The following is a 13485-nucleotide window of genomic DNA, read 5'->3' as shown; positions in this document are numbered from 1 at the left end:
TTGCAATGCTGGAATACTACACGTAAATCGTAGTCGAACGAGCATGTTTATTTGGCAGGGGTAGTAACAAAAAGCTGCTTTTTTTCAATGGAATGCGGTATGGGTTCGCTTGGTAGGAGAGAGCGAGAAGAGAAGCCAGAGAAAATGAGAGGGAAAGGGAAAAAAAAAGCGATAGAAAGAGGTTTCGGGTGGCGATGGAGGAACGGGCGAGGTAGCTGGAGGCAAGAGAGACGGGTAGAGGGATGGTGGCGGTGTTGGTTGTGATAGTGATAGTACTGTAGTAATAGTAGTAGTAGTAGTAACGCTGGTTGAAAATGGTCGAGCTAGGTAGGATGAGTCTATCGTCGTCGCAGAAACTCGCACGAGTTGCCTTCGAGTTGGATCCATACAAGCGTATCTATCCACGACGAGCTTTATTAGGAGAGACGTTTCGTTCTCTCTGTCTCTCCTTTCTCTATTTTCGTTCTTTTTTTCGTTCGCGTATACATATGTTCTCTCGTTTCTTTCGTATCCATTTTCTTCTTTTCTTTTTTCTTTCTTTATTCTTTTTTTTTCTCTTTTTCTTTTTTCCTCCTGTTTTTCCATTAGACCGGGTACACACGGAATCGAAGATAATGTGTCGACACGCTATGAGAAATGAAACATTTTTCTGTGATTAGGATACACGTAAGACAATAGTAAGTAAGAGGTAGGAGAAAGGGGTGGGTGGGAGGGGAAGGTTTCGTTTGGTAAGTATCTTCTTTTCTTTTCTTTTTCTTTTTTTTCTTTTCCTTCTCCTTTCTTTCTTTCTTCTTCTTCTTTCTTTCTTTTTTTTTTCTTTTTTATTTTTTCCTTCTCATTGTCGATAATTCGTCGCCAACAAGAACAAGATTGTCCGTGTATAAAAATCTGGAAGGAAGCGGAAAAATTGCGTTAATTGGACGTTGTAGACGAACAATAGAGAGAAAGGAAAATGAGCCGCTTTCGTTGGATCGTTAGTTCCTTCTTATAATTAATATTACATCGAAGAAGTCGCGTTGTTAATTTTGTCTCTCTCTCTCTCCCTCTCTCTCTCTCTCTCTCTCTCTCTCACCCCCATTCTTTCTCTCTTATTTATTCATTCTTTGAACTGACATAATACATTAATAAATTTTTAATATTCTCGACGAGTCATTACGAGACGCTATTTGTTAGAAAATATATATATATATATTTATAAAAAAGTAAATAAGTCCAAACATATGTAAAATATTCGTATATAAAATAGAGAGAATACGATGTATATTTCAACCTCGTTTCGTATAATAATCGTGGAAAAAGCAAGGGATCCTTTGAAAAAGATTTTTTTTCAAGTCCACCTCTTGAAGAATACATCACAGACATATACACACACACATGCACGCATGTACAAAGGAAGGAAATAAATAATAATAATAATAATAATAATAATAATAATAATAATAATAATAATAATAATAATAATAATAAAAACAAAAGAAAAAGAAAGAAAGAAAAAAAGAAAAAAGAAACATCGTTCACCATTTCGTCGTACTTTCCTGTTAAAATCATCTTGTGGCACGAAAGTGGAGAGGAGATTCTCTCGAGTTTCCACGAAACACAAGCTCTTTCCGCGTATCTTCTTCGCGAATGGAATGTAAAAAGGATGGTAGAAGGGTTGCTCTCGATAAAAGTTTTAGAACGTGACCGCGGGGCACCGAATAAAAAGGGACGAGCGAATAGTACTTACGTATCTATATAGATGGTGTATGTGTACGTAGAAAGAAAAAGAGAAAAAGAGAAAAAAAAATAGGGAAAAAAAGAAAAAGAAAAAGAAAAAGAATGGTCCAGCGCTGCATCCATACGATGCCTAGACATCGTGCTAGCCGAACGATAAAGCACGGCTAGCGTAAATCATTTGAGTCTGCACTATCGTTACTCTTGCAGCTTTTCGAAGGACAGGAAACGTATCTAACTCGAGTGGCTTACAGGCGACATGCATTCCCGATTACCCCAGAGGCTAAAAGTTCGTGGCACCGAGGTCGAAGGGACATCAAATTCCATAGGCGATTCATTTTCCTCGTCGCATGCAACACACGCACACACACGCATACTCTCTTTCTCTCTCTTTCCATCTCTTTGTCTCTATTTATCTCTCTCCTTCTCTTTCAATATTGCCTTTCATCGGTTCTCAAATCGTGCTAGTATTTTCCATTAAACGGTCCGTTGTTGTGTACGTTCAAGCAAAACTATTTTCCATGGGTATTTTCGTAGGACGTTATTAAAACCATCATAATAGTGCGGTCCTTATATCTCCGAAATATAAGAGGACACTTTGTCGTACCGACAAAACTATTTCGATGACACGAAATACGCTTTGCAAGTGCTACATTGATCTATATTTGTTACAGATTACTAGTTGAGCGTGTTATTTAACCACTTTGTAATCGATTCATCCTATTTCCCCTATTGTCTATAGTCATAACGCTTTTTGTAAAAACGCAAAAAGAAACAAAGGTTTTCTGTTTTTATGGAATACATTGTGTTCGATATATATTTAATTCGTCCGGATGAAAAAAGATTCGTTCGTTGAAAATGAGTAAACTCATCGTATAAATAGAAAAATATTTTGAAAACTGGCTGAACGCGATCGCATATGTACATGTAACTTTTATCAGAAAAATAAAAATTAATGGCGACATTGATTTAATATTTGTATTTACGTATATAAAATTAGAATTGTAGTTGAAGGTTTATTTGCCGCGAACGTATATTGCAAAATTATTATGCTCGAATTGAAAATGCACAACAAGCCGTGACAAACGAGCTCTCCTATTCACTTTTCTCTTGTATCTCACGTCGTCTTTTTCTTTTAGTCTCTCAACATGAAGAATGAGAAAGATGGATAGCTGAAAGGATAAGAGAGAAAAAGAGAGAGAGAGAGAGAGAGAGAGAAAAGAAAGTGAAGAAAAAAGAAAAGAAAAGGGAGAAATAGAAAAGATGTTCGAGAAGTGTAAACGAATCGTGACAGTGCATTACGCACGTTCCTTTCTTTTTTTCTTTCTTTTTTTTTTTTTTTTTTTTTTTTTTTTCATTATCTTTTCTTTCTTCTACTTTATTTTCTTCAATATTTTACAAATCGAGATCAAAAATTTCAATCGAATATTCGCTTTGATGATTGGAACATTTGACCAATTTATAACTTTTACTTGTTGAATAACCGCATGTTGAAAATTTATTTACGAACGAGCATGAGCCATGTTCATAGATAGGTAGATATTAAATTTGAAAAACGAAGGTTCATGGAAAATATTTGAGGTCTCTGCTTTCAGAGAACTGAAATGGCTCGATGAATATTTCCTATTGTTTGAAATCAGCGATCGCTTTAATTTTTTCTCTCTACGATCGTATGAATATTTTATCGACGAGGAAAGAAAGTAAATAAAGTACGACATTTCTTTGTTTCTTTCTCTCACGGGACACATATGTAAATACTAAGATGTTAATAAAAAGAGGAAGAAGAAAAAAAAATCTATTTTATATTACCATTTTAAACGAAAATAAATGGGTAACGATCTATTAACAATTCATTGATCAATCGTGAATGAATTTATTGAGATAAAAAAGAAAAAAAAAGGAGAAAGAAAAAAAAGGACAAAAACTAAAAAAAAAGGACAAAAAATACACATGGACAAATAGAAAAAATATGACGATAAAGGTAACTCGTTGTAAGCTCATCGATCATCGAAACACACGTCAATACTATTGGAGAATGTTGTTGAAAAAGTTCAATGTACGTAGCTTTCAATACATATCGAAACATATCGACTCGTGGAATTTGCAGTTACATTCAGGATAGAAAAGAATTTCTCTTGAGATTTCACATAAGCTTACTAAAAAGAGACATCTATAGACATATGTATATCTACTTATATATATTATATATGTTATATATATATATATATATTTCAAAATACTTTTATTATAATCTAGTATTCCTTTATATTCATATAATGCATAAAATACATTTTAATATTTTTATAATATTCGTAAAATTGTTAAAAATTACAGAAATCAATCACATTGAGTTATATTTCTCGACAAGAGCCCATTCTTCCATAAGAAGAAAAGAAAAAAGACAAGAGCAACGACAGCAACAGGACAGCTTTCATATTAGTAGTAGTGGCAGGAGTAGTAGCAGTAGTAGTAATAGTAGGAGTAATAGTGTAGTAACAGGAGGAGGAGTAATAGTGTAGTAGTAGTAAGAGAAAGCTCACGACTTGAATACGAGCCATTGGTTCGCATCGTGACGGTCGCTGTAAAGCACGTTGTGTGTTCTCGGTCGCGTTCGACCTTTTGTTTTTCACACATTAGCCAACGCGTTCTTCTCCTAAACATACACACCAACTTTTCCAACTACACATAGAGAGAGAGAGAGAGAGAGAGAAAGAGAGAGAGAGAGAGAGAGAGAGTTAGCTTAGCAGCTATCCAGTCTAGGAAAACGGTAGCACAGCATGTCGCCCTAGAATAATCGGAGGAGCATTAAAAGAGAGCTTTCTATTATGGTTAACCGTACCTTCAGAATCCAAGCCATTGAATATAAGCTCCTCCTCATCTTTCTCAATACATATATGTGAAAGGACGAAGCATCTTGTTCGATCAAAGAGGGTGACACATTTTTCACTTCTTTTATTTCTTTTGATTCTATCGTTCGTCTTTTATCAGAACGTAAAGGCAAATAAATGGGTGGCAATTCTTTTTTTTTTTCCTTTCTTTATTTCTTTCCCCGAGTAATTCTATAGCCGGCACAGAATGTATTAAGAAAGTTATTTAATTAATCTGCAGCTTTTTCTTCCCTTCAACTGAAATAGAAAACATTTTATTTATTTATATAATGCTTATATGAAATACTTGTTTACTACGTAGCTCCATAGATATTTGTAGTAGTTGATTAAAATGAAAGATTTTATATGAGAGAAAAGAGAAATAACGTGATGGAAAGTCTTTCGAGTAATTCTTTCGAAATCTTTTGTATTTTTACGATCAAAGAAACAGAAAAAAAAGCATGCGATAAACATCTTTACAATTTAAAATTTTTTTTAATGATGGAACTTCTAATTGCTGTTATATAATGAATGGACGGAATATAGAATTTTTAATGTAACTTTTATCCAGATCGTTCGAATTTATGATAAAAATGATCTCGAGTACGTCGTTAGTTTACAAAAGTTTTGTTTGAGTTATCGATTAGTCGTTAGTATCGATAGAGAACGTAAAAGTTTAGCAGCTTGTTGGACTTCTCTTTTCGATCATTTTGTGTTTGTAAAATGAACGAGTATGTGGATGTAACTGAGCATGCGTATAATAAATATTAAAACTCTCGTTATTCAAACGTTTATAACTCTCGTTATTCGACGTGTTACATATGTCCATGGAGAATATGCGTTAACATAATATTCATGGCACGTCAAATGAAACGCTTAATATCATCTTTAATAATTTTTATTTACAAGAATGAAACAATTGTCTGATACTAATTAGACACAAACGTTATACCGTTAAATCATTATTGAAATAAACGAAATGAAAATATGATTAATAATAAATATCTCTTCTAATTTTTCATTGCAGATTACTTCGGCGAAGATTGGATGAAACGTTTCAACGAAGGTAAAATTTATTAAAATTGTTATCAGTCTTTCGCAATTACATTTATCAGAGTAGAATCGTTATTGTAATGCAAAGAACTGAGAGTTTTTCACGGATGTACAATGAACAATTAGCCGAGTGGATTTAACGTAGAAACCTACATACGTAGAGTTTGACCGAATTTCGTATAACTACAAAATCATTCCACATTCGAATAGTTTTAATTAGTGTTAATTAGGATATTATCCAAAGTTACAAGAGATCATATACTTTCGTTCCGTTACGAAAATATTATTACGTACCTCAATAACATACGATTACTTAATATTTAATATTTCAAGTATCAAAAATATTTAACATGATTTCTCTCTTAGTTTCTCTTCTTTTTTTTTTTAATTTCAGTAAACAAACAATAAGCGGATAAACATTATGATGGACTACAAAAATTTGATCGGTGTTATTTTAAACGAGTTATCGATGAAGTCCATTTATTTTTATACACAGAACTACGTATTTTTATTCGGTGACATACTTGACGTCAAGACGAGTTCAACGACCTAACGATAAAGCTGGAGCAAAACGAGTATACGTTTAATTTGGAACTTCTTTTTTTTTCGTAGAAAAGACGTTGTTAAAAACGAGATGAGGGCACGCTGACTGAGTTTGACAAATAATGTCAGATTATCGATATCTTTTTCGATTAGAAATGTCAGTTCGATCTGGTTGTTGTTTTGAAAGCACCGAAAATGCGTGAAATTTCTGTGATATCCGATAACTAGCTTTCCGCGAACATATAATCTACGGTTTTGCTCTCATGCGACGAAATTAGGTGAATTATTGTCGAATATGTACGTCTCTCTCTCTCTCTCTCTCTCTCTCTCTCTCTATCTATCTATCTATCTATCTCTATCTCTCTTTACCTCTCTATCTCTTTCTGTGTGCATGCATATATATATATAGGCGTCACATTTGAGTGAGCGTGTGGTCGGTTAGACGTAGCACGCGTTTGAAGGCTTGTACGTTGCAATACGAAGAGAAGTTTGTTGGATTCGGGTGGTTTGACGATGGGACGAGAGCTTTGGAGCTTGCGATAGAAACGTGTATATGTGTATGCGCGCGAAAGAGAGAGAAAGAGAGAGAGAGAGAGTCTGAGGCAATCCTTTACGACCCTGCTCGTTGTCAGAGTAAACGCAAATGCATTTTGCAGCCACGTACGTGGTCGTCGTCGTCGTCGTCGTCGTCGTCGTCAACGACGAGAAAGAGGACGGAAACGACGAGTACCCTGCGTTCTTCGCGAATTCAGACATCCTTGAAAAATCGTAGAAAAACTCTGTCGAGTGCGAGACGAGAGGAAAGTAGAAAACTTTGTCAGCACTTGGAGAAAAAAAGGGAAATAAAAAAAGAAAAAAAAGAAAGAAAAAAAGAATAATATCCTTATAGTATTCGATTCTAGAAAAGTTTCGACAATTTTTGTCTCGTTTTCAATGCCATCAACATCATTGTCTTTTCCTTTTTCTAGTTCGTCGAACGTCGTGAAACGCTTGTTTAGATTCAATCTCGGATCAGGATCTTTCATGACACGCCATTGGAAAGCTGAAAACTTTCTCGTCGAGCTTACCTTTCTCGAGTACCTTCGTAGCTCGTATGGTTATCTTACGTTCTTGGAATTTTTATTACATAATTTTCTTTTGATCCTTCTCTTCTTTTTTATTCACACCCTGATATCAAAAAAATCGAATTATTTGTTCATTGTAACTTCTTATTGCTGTAACTTCTTCGTGTTCAAATTGAAGGATTGTTGTTATTGTTTGTATTAAAAAAAAAAAAAAAAAAAACAAAAGAAAAAAAGAAAAGAAAAAAAGAAAGAAAAGAGAAAAGAGATAAAATTACTAATTCAATTTTATAATTGGTAATAAAAATAATATGTCCTTTCGATTATTCTGTCTCTAATTAAAATTTCTTTCAAAAGTAAAAAGTAAAAAGTTCAAATGAAGACATTTGATATATCAATTGTAATATGAAACGAAAGAATGGTTACGATTATAGCAAGTTTGAAAAATCGAGTCGTCGTTATTCGTAAAATACTATTCCTTCGTTAACGAGATTCCTTCTTCTCGCTTCGCGATTGTTTCCTACGGTATAGCTTTATATAAATCACGAGAACTCTTTAAATCGTTTCTGTTTTCTACTAATAGTTTCGAGCGATCCCTTCGTTTTCTTCCATTAAGCATTTCCTCGACGGAGGGCGGAAAATTGGAGCGACGATAATTAAAGAAGTTTTATCCGAGTCCAATAGGATCCTGTGTAAGTAATCTTTCCGGGTCTTTCGTCGATTCACTTCATTTTTATTTGAAAAAAAAAAAAAAAAAAAAAAAATAATAATAAAACGAAAAAGTAACTATTCCAATTTGATAAATATTACTATTGTAATAAAATAAATCCTTAGTTATTATATATCCGATGAGTTCTTCCTTATTCGATCGATATACGTAATACAATGTTATATCTAAGATTAAGATTTAAGATAGTTATTTTCATATCTGAATATATTTCATTCAAAAGAGTCGAATAATATAAAGAATATGGAAGGAAAAAAAAAGAATCTTAATTATCAAAGATAAGATTTATCTTGGTAGCTTAGTGAAATCTCTTAAGGGAATCGATAATCTGGTATCGACATAAAAAGAAGCATGATAGCTTATTCCGTAGGATTATCTTTCCTGATTCCACTTGAAGAGCATCTATCTCTGGGATCGAATATCTTTTTCATTTCTATCTCTCGTTTAAAAAAGTCTTCGATGTTGACTCGTTCCGTACTCAACGTCATCGCCGTGATAATTACCAAAGTTTAATCGTTAGCCATAATTAAAGGCCCTCGAATTCCCAAAGGTGTTAGCGTACTCGAGTGCCGGATGGTCAAATAAAAAGAGGAAAAAAATATGGACGCTGTTTCATCCAAATTAAAGCGAAGAGAAGCTTCCTGGAATGAAGATAGAAACGGAGGAACTAGAGAAGGTAGAAGAGACTTGTAACCCGAGGACAGGCATGTACGAGCTGACGCGTACATTTAAAGTTACATATATAACATATATAGAGATAAGGAATGTTTGTGCTTGTATGAGTAAGAGAGAAATAGAGAAAGAGAGTGACCAAGCTCGTCGCACGACACGAGAGATAGCATTATCAGAATTTCGTTCAGGGTAAACTCCACTAATTTTAACTAACGTTGGAAATATCGCGAAACTTTTGAGCAGCAAACCCACCGGCAAACAATTTATCTCGGCGTCTCTCTATCCGAAGGAGCTCGAGTGGATAGGAGATGGAGAAAGAGATCGAAAACGAGACTCTCGTCTTTCTCTTTCCGTTTCTCTCTCTTTCTCTCTCTCTCTCTCTCTCTCTCTCTCTCTCTCTCTCTCTCTCTCTCTCTGTCTATCTCTATCTCTTTCACACACACAGTTACGGACACTAATATAACGGAGCGCGCATAGATACATACACAGATACATGCACGCGCATAGTCTAGCTTTCCCTTCGACTTCGCTCTCTTACTTATCCACTCGCTTTGCGCGGTCTGATAGGGGACTTTAGTACCATCTAAAGTACAGTATAACCCAGGGAATTATAGTACTGCTCCCGTGCCTGCAGTCTACTTCGTGGTAGCAACTTAATAAGCCGATAGGATAGGATCGCAGTGAGAGTGGTCGACCTCCGTCGCGTTGAGTCCGCTCAACATCGAGCGACATCGACGTCCGAGTTAATCGTCCGGTAATTAGGGTATTACTTTACCACGTTTCCCCCGACATTCTTATTACGTCATCCTTTGAACTTTTCAACGATAAACTCTCTAGACTGTTGGTGTAAGATCACGAAGATCATTTACTTATCACCTTTCATAGATGACCTCTTAATGGGTTCTACATTATAATTAAAAAATGCGATGTTCAGTCTCTGTATTAATTGACGTGATATATCGGACTATATTTATTTCGGGGAGGGTGGAGAGAGGAAAGAAACAAAAATTACGTAGTGACGTAAATATACGTTTTTCGTGTACATAATTTTAATGAATTACATACAAGCCTATAAATAATATGTACATATGATCAATGAATATATTCAATGGATAAATACTTTCACGTTTGTTCGTAAACAAGGATATACAAAAAAATTGTAATTATTACATATTACATTGTAGTAATGAAATATCTCTTGATTTAAATATAAATTCAAGTGTCGTATAATTTTGGAACTAATCCATACGTTATCATTAACATGGTTAAAATTATAGGTGGACACGTGCGTGAGTCGTTCAGTTAGCAATTATAGATTGGCATTACGATAATGACTCTAGTGAGTAAGAATGAGAGAGAGAGAGAGAGAGAGAGAAAGAAGGTGTGCATGTCGTTGGCTATAATCACTGAGTAGATGTAGCTTACTATAAGAAAGTGAATTCCACAACGATACGGCGCTTTACTATTGAGCTTTTAAATGGAATTTATCGTGAGCGTGACTATAAGCAGATGCGGTTTATATCCCGAGTACAGATAAGTCTAACGCGAACTCGCTATGACGCTGGTTCTTACGTTATCTTTACATTAGGAAGTCTCGACTATACCTCAGAGAGTCGAGAAGAAAAGAGAGGAAGAGGGAACGAGAGAGAGAAAGAGAGAGAGAGAGAGAAACGAATCTCTATTTCTTCCAAGTCGACGCGTTCGTGAAAACATCCTCGTACGCTTTAACGCTTTGACAACGACGTAAGACAGTAATTTATAATCCTGTGAAACGAGCGTTTTCCAAGAAAAGCTGTGTTGCTTATCTACGAAACGCACGAGAATAAGAGAAAGGGAGAAAGAAAGAGAGAGAGAGAGAGAGAGATAGGTAGATAGATAGATAGAGAAAGAGAAAGAGATAGGAGAGAAAAATGTTCTGGAAAAAGAGAGAAAAATTTAAAGAGAGGGAGAAAGAAAGAGAAAGAAAGAAAGAGAGAGAGAGAGAGAGAGAGACAGACAGACACATTTTAGTAAAAAAAAAAGAAAAAGAAAGAAAGCTTTTGGAACGAGCTTTTTAATGGCCAATATATCTCGTTACTTTTATCGCATTCGATGAACAACTACGAACGTTCTATTCTCTTTTAACTTTTTATTCTTTCCTCTTATCTTCACTTGCATAATAGATAAATAATCACTCGCAGTCGTTGATATGTGTACGAGAGTTTATATAGTTATATACATATATATATATATATACATATATATATATATGCATGTATATATGTATGTATGTATATATGTGCGCGTACAGATGTATATGTATTATTCTCTGCTTTTTGCGAGAAAACTAATATCAAAGAAATATTCTCGGGGATGTTTAAAATTTTACTTGGCAACCTCGTTGCGATATTTTCGTTCTCCTTCTTGTCTTATATTAACGTTCGATCTCATTTTTGTTCATAAAATTTTTAATAACTCTCACGAGACAACGTCGATGAGTATCGATCACATTCATTTATTTGTCCTATTCTATATCACGTTTGTATTCTGTATTTACACATTCTGTGTGTACATCTAGGTATATATATTTATTTATTTTTATATATTTGTATATATATATATATATGTTTATTCTTTTTTTTTTCATCACCGTTTTCAATATTCTTTTTTTTTCTACTTATTTATTATTTTTTATTTTTCTTTTTATCAAAGTTTACATGACAAATTTATTGTAAAATAGCCATTTAAACGAATTTGATATTTTCGAAATACTATTAAAATGCGTATCGACCAATAACATATCATCGGAAATTATTAATAACCCAACGAAATTGCAGATTCCCTTCAGGCAAAACGAAAGAACGAACGTTAATGTAAACATTACCAATGATACTACGAATGAAATCATGAATTCACGAGGCCGTATAATTTTCAATCTCGGTACAACAATACTTTCCAACGGTAGATATCATACTTCACAAATATTTGCAATGACGATTTACATTTTTCGATTGTTTAAAGTTTCATTTTAAATTTCGGATTTTGATTCTTTTTAATTTTTTATTTCTTTAATTCTTTTTTTATTTAATTTTTTTCTATCTTTCCTTTTCCCGTTTAAACTTCTCCATCCTTTGTCATTTCAAATGTAGGCTAATAAAAAAGAAAAAGTCACGGTAAATTTTTCGAATTGTACAAAGTTAGACTCTTGAGAATGAACAAAAGGATAGAAAAAAAGATGTCAAAAAAAATATATTCATATTCCCAAGACGAAAAGCATTCGTCGTGACTTTCGACATATTCTGTTCGTTGCAATTCGCGTATAAGCGATAGTTCGTTTCATAATCCCTGGAGATATTAATCGTCATTAGCGTTAGAGTTCGCGTTTGGACCCTTTTAAACTCGTTCTCTGTGCCAAAGAAGTAGGTTATACGCTTTCTCTCTACGGAAATAGAGTCTCGCGTTTGTAGCCGTTACCGGTGACTTCGATGGATAAAGGTTATCGATTCTCCCTTGCTGGAAGACGACGAGCACAAAGTTCGAAGAACGAAAACCGACCTACTCTTCCGTCCTTATACACCGGAGATTTCATCTATAAACGCGTAATAATCCGATGGAATGATTTCACGTTGTCCAGTCATCCGTTGAAATGTGGAAAGGACAGTTCTGAATACTTATAACAGACATTAGGGAATTCTTTTTTTTTCTTTTTTTTTTTTTTTTTTTCACTTTTTTATATTTCGTTATTCATTCATTTTATATATCCCGGTTAGATCGCATTACCTTTCGTAATAATTAAAATAATTTATTAATTAAGTTTGAAACGCAAGTAAATATTGTTATTTCGAGATAGCTAAATAATTAGATATTCTTTATTAATATGTCATCGAAATGTTTGAAATAATTCAATAATAATTAATAATTTATAATTAAAAATTAATAATTATCGATGAAGTACGTTCGTATCGTAAATGAAATAATCGTAAAATTAGATGGAATAAGAGAGTAAGAGAAATAGAGTATTTTCTCTCTCTCTCTCTCTCTCTCTCTCTCTCTTTCTTTTTCTCGCTTTTTCGTAGAAGTATCCATCGAACTCACAGCGGTGCCGTTTTCATCGAATCTTCCCGCTTCAAAAACGAGAGATCTTTCCTAGACGTCGTCGTTTTCTTCGTCGTTGTTGGCTCGAGTAAGGACCAATTTCGTAGAAAATTGCTAGTTCCGCTTGCAATCGGTTATCGGTTTCTTCGTCGATTCGACGAGAGAATTTTCATCATTGTTCCTTGGAAAACGTTTCGTTGATGTAGTTAGTGATTTCAAGGAATAAAAAGGAAAGAAAAAAAAAAAAACAAAAAAAAACAAAAAAAATAATAATTACATGATCGAGTACAAATGAAAAATCAAAGAAATTTTTCTATTTTGGCAAAAAGGGCATGAGACTTAAGAGATGTAAAATAATTATAGGTAAATGATGAATGATAATTGTAAAAGTCGTACGTTTAATTTTTTGTACATAATTTAGATAAACTCGAACGAGCACAATTATCGTTAAGTATATAAATTCATAATCTTTCTTTTATTTTTTATTTCTTTATTTTTTTTTTCTTTTTTTCTTTTTTTTTTTGAACGAGAAAAGATCAAGAAGGAAATAACCTACGTGGGGAAGCTTTAAATTATACCCCAGGGCATGGACCATAAATAAATTCAAGTACACGAATAGACGTGTACAATATAAGATATATACGTTGAATTTCCAAGCAAACGGCAGTCAATCGTTTGCCTGGGGCTAAGACGAATGTTCTAGGGGTTAGTTAATAACTGTTTCAAGCATGTTTACTGATATTGCAACTCGGAATCTCCGTATTCAAACTCTCTT

The 13485-nt window shown here is 33.9% G+C and overlaps 1 protein-coding gene across 3 annotated transcripts in view; it reads left to right on the top strand.

Moving 5' to 3' along the window:
- Positions 1 to 13485, top strand: part of LOC118440145 (uncharacterized) — a 129856-nt gene that overhangs the window by 80306 nt on the left and 36065 nt on the right. The window contains exon 1 of one of the 3 annotated variants that reach the window (XM_035862758.2): positions 5631 to 5646. The exons of 1 other annotated variant lie outside the window; for it this stretch is intronic. The gene's annotated coding sequence lies outside the window, so the exon portion shown is untranslated. Of the gene's footprint in view, positions 1 to 5630; positions 5647 to 9287; positions 9391 to 13485 lie in introns of those variants that run through there. One more of the 3 variants, XM_085661362.1, reaches the window with a different exon arrangement.

This window comes from Vespa mandarinia, chromosome 14 (genome assembly GCF_050613455.1).
Source record: "Vespa mandarinia isolate Hongniang chromosome 14, ASM5061345v1, whole genome shotgun sequence".
NCBI classification, from domain to species: domain Eukaryota; kingdom Metazoa; phylum Arthropoda; class Insecta; order Hymenoptera; family Vespidae; genus Vespa; species Vespa mandarinia.
This window is presented reverse-complemented; position numbering and strand designations above follow the sequence as displayed.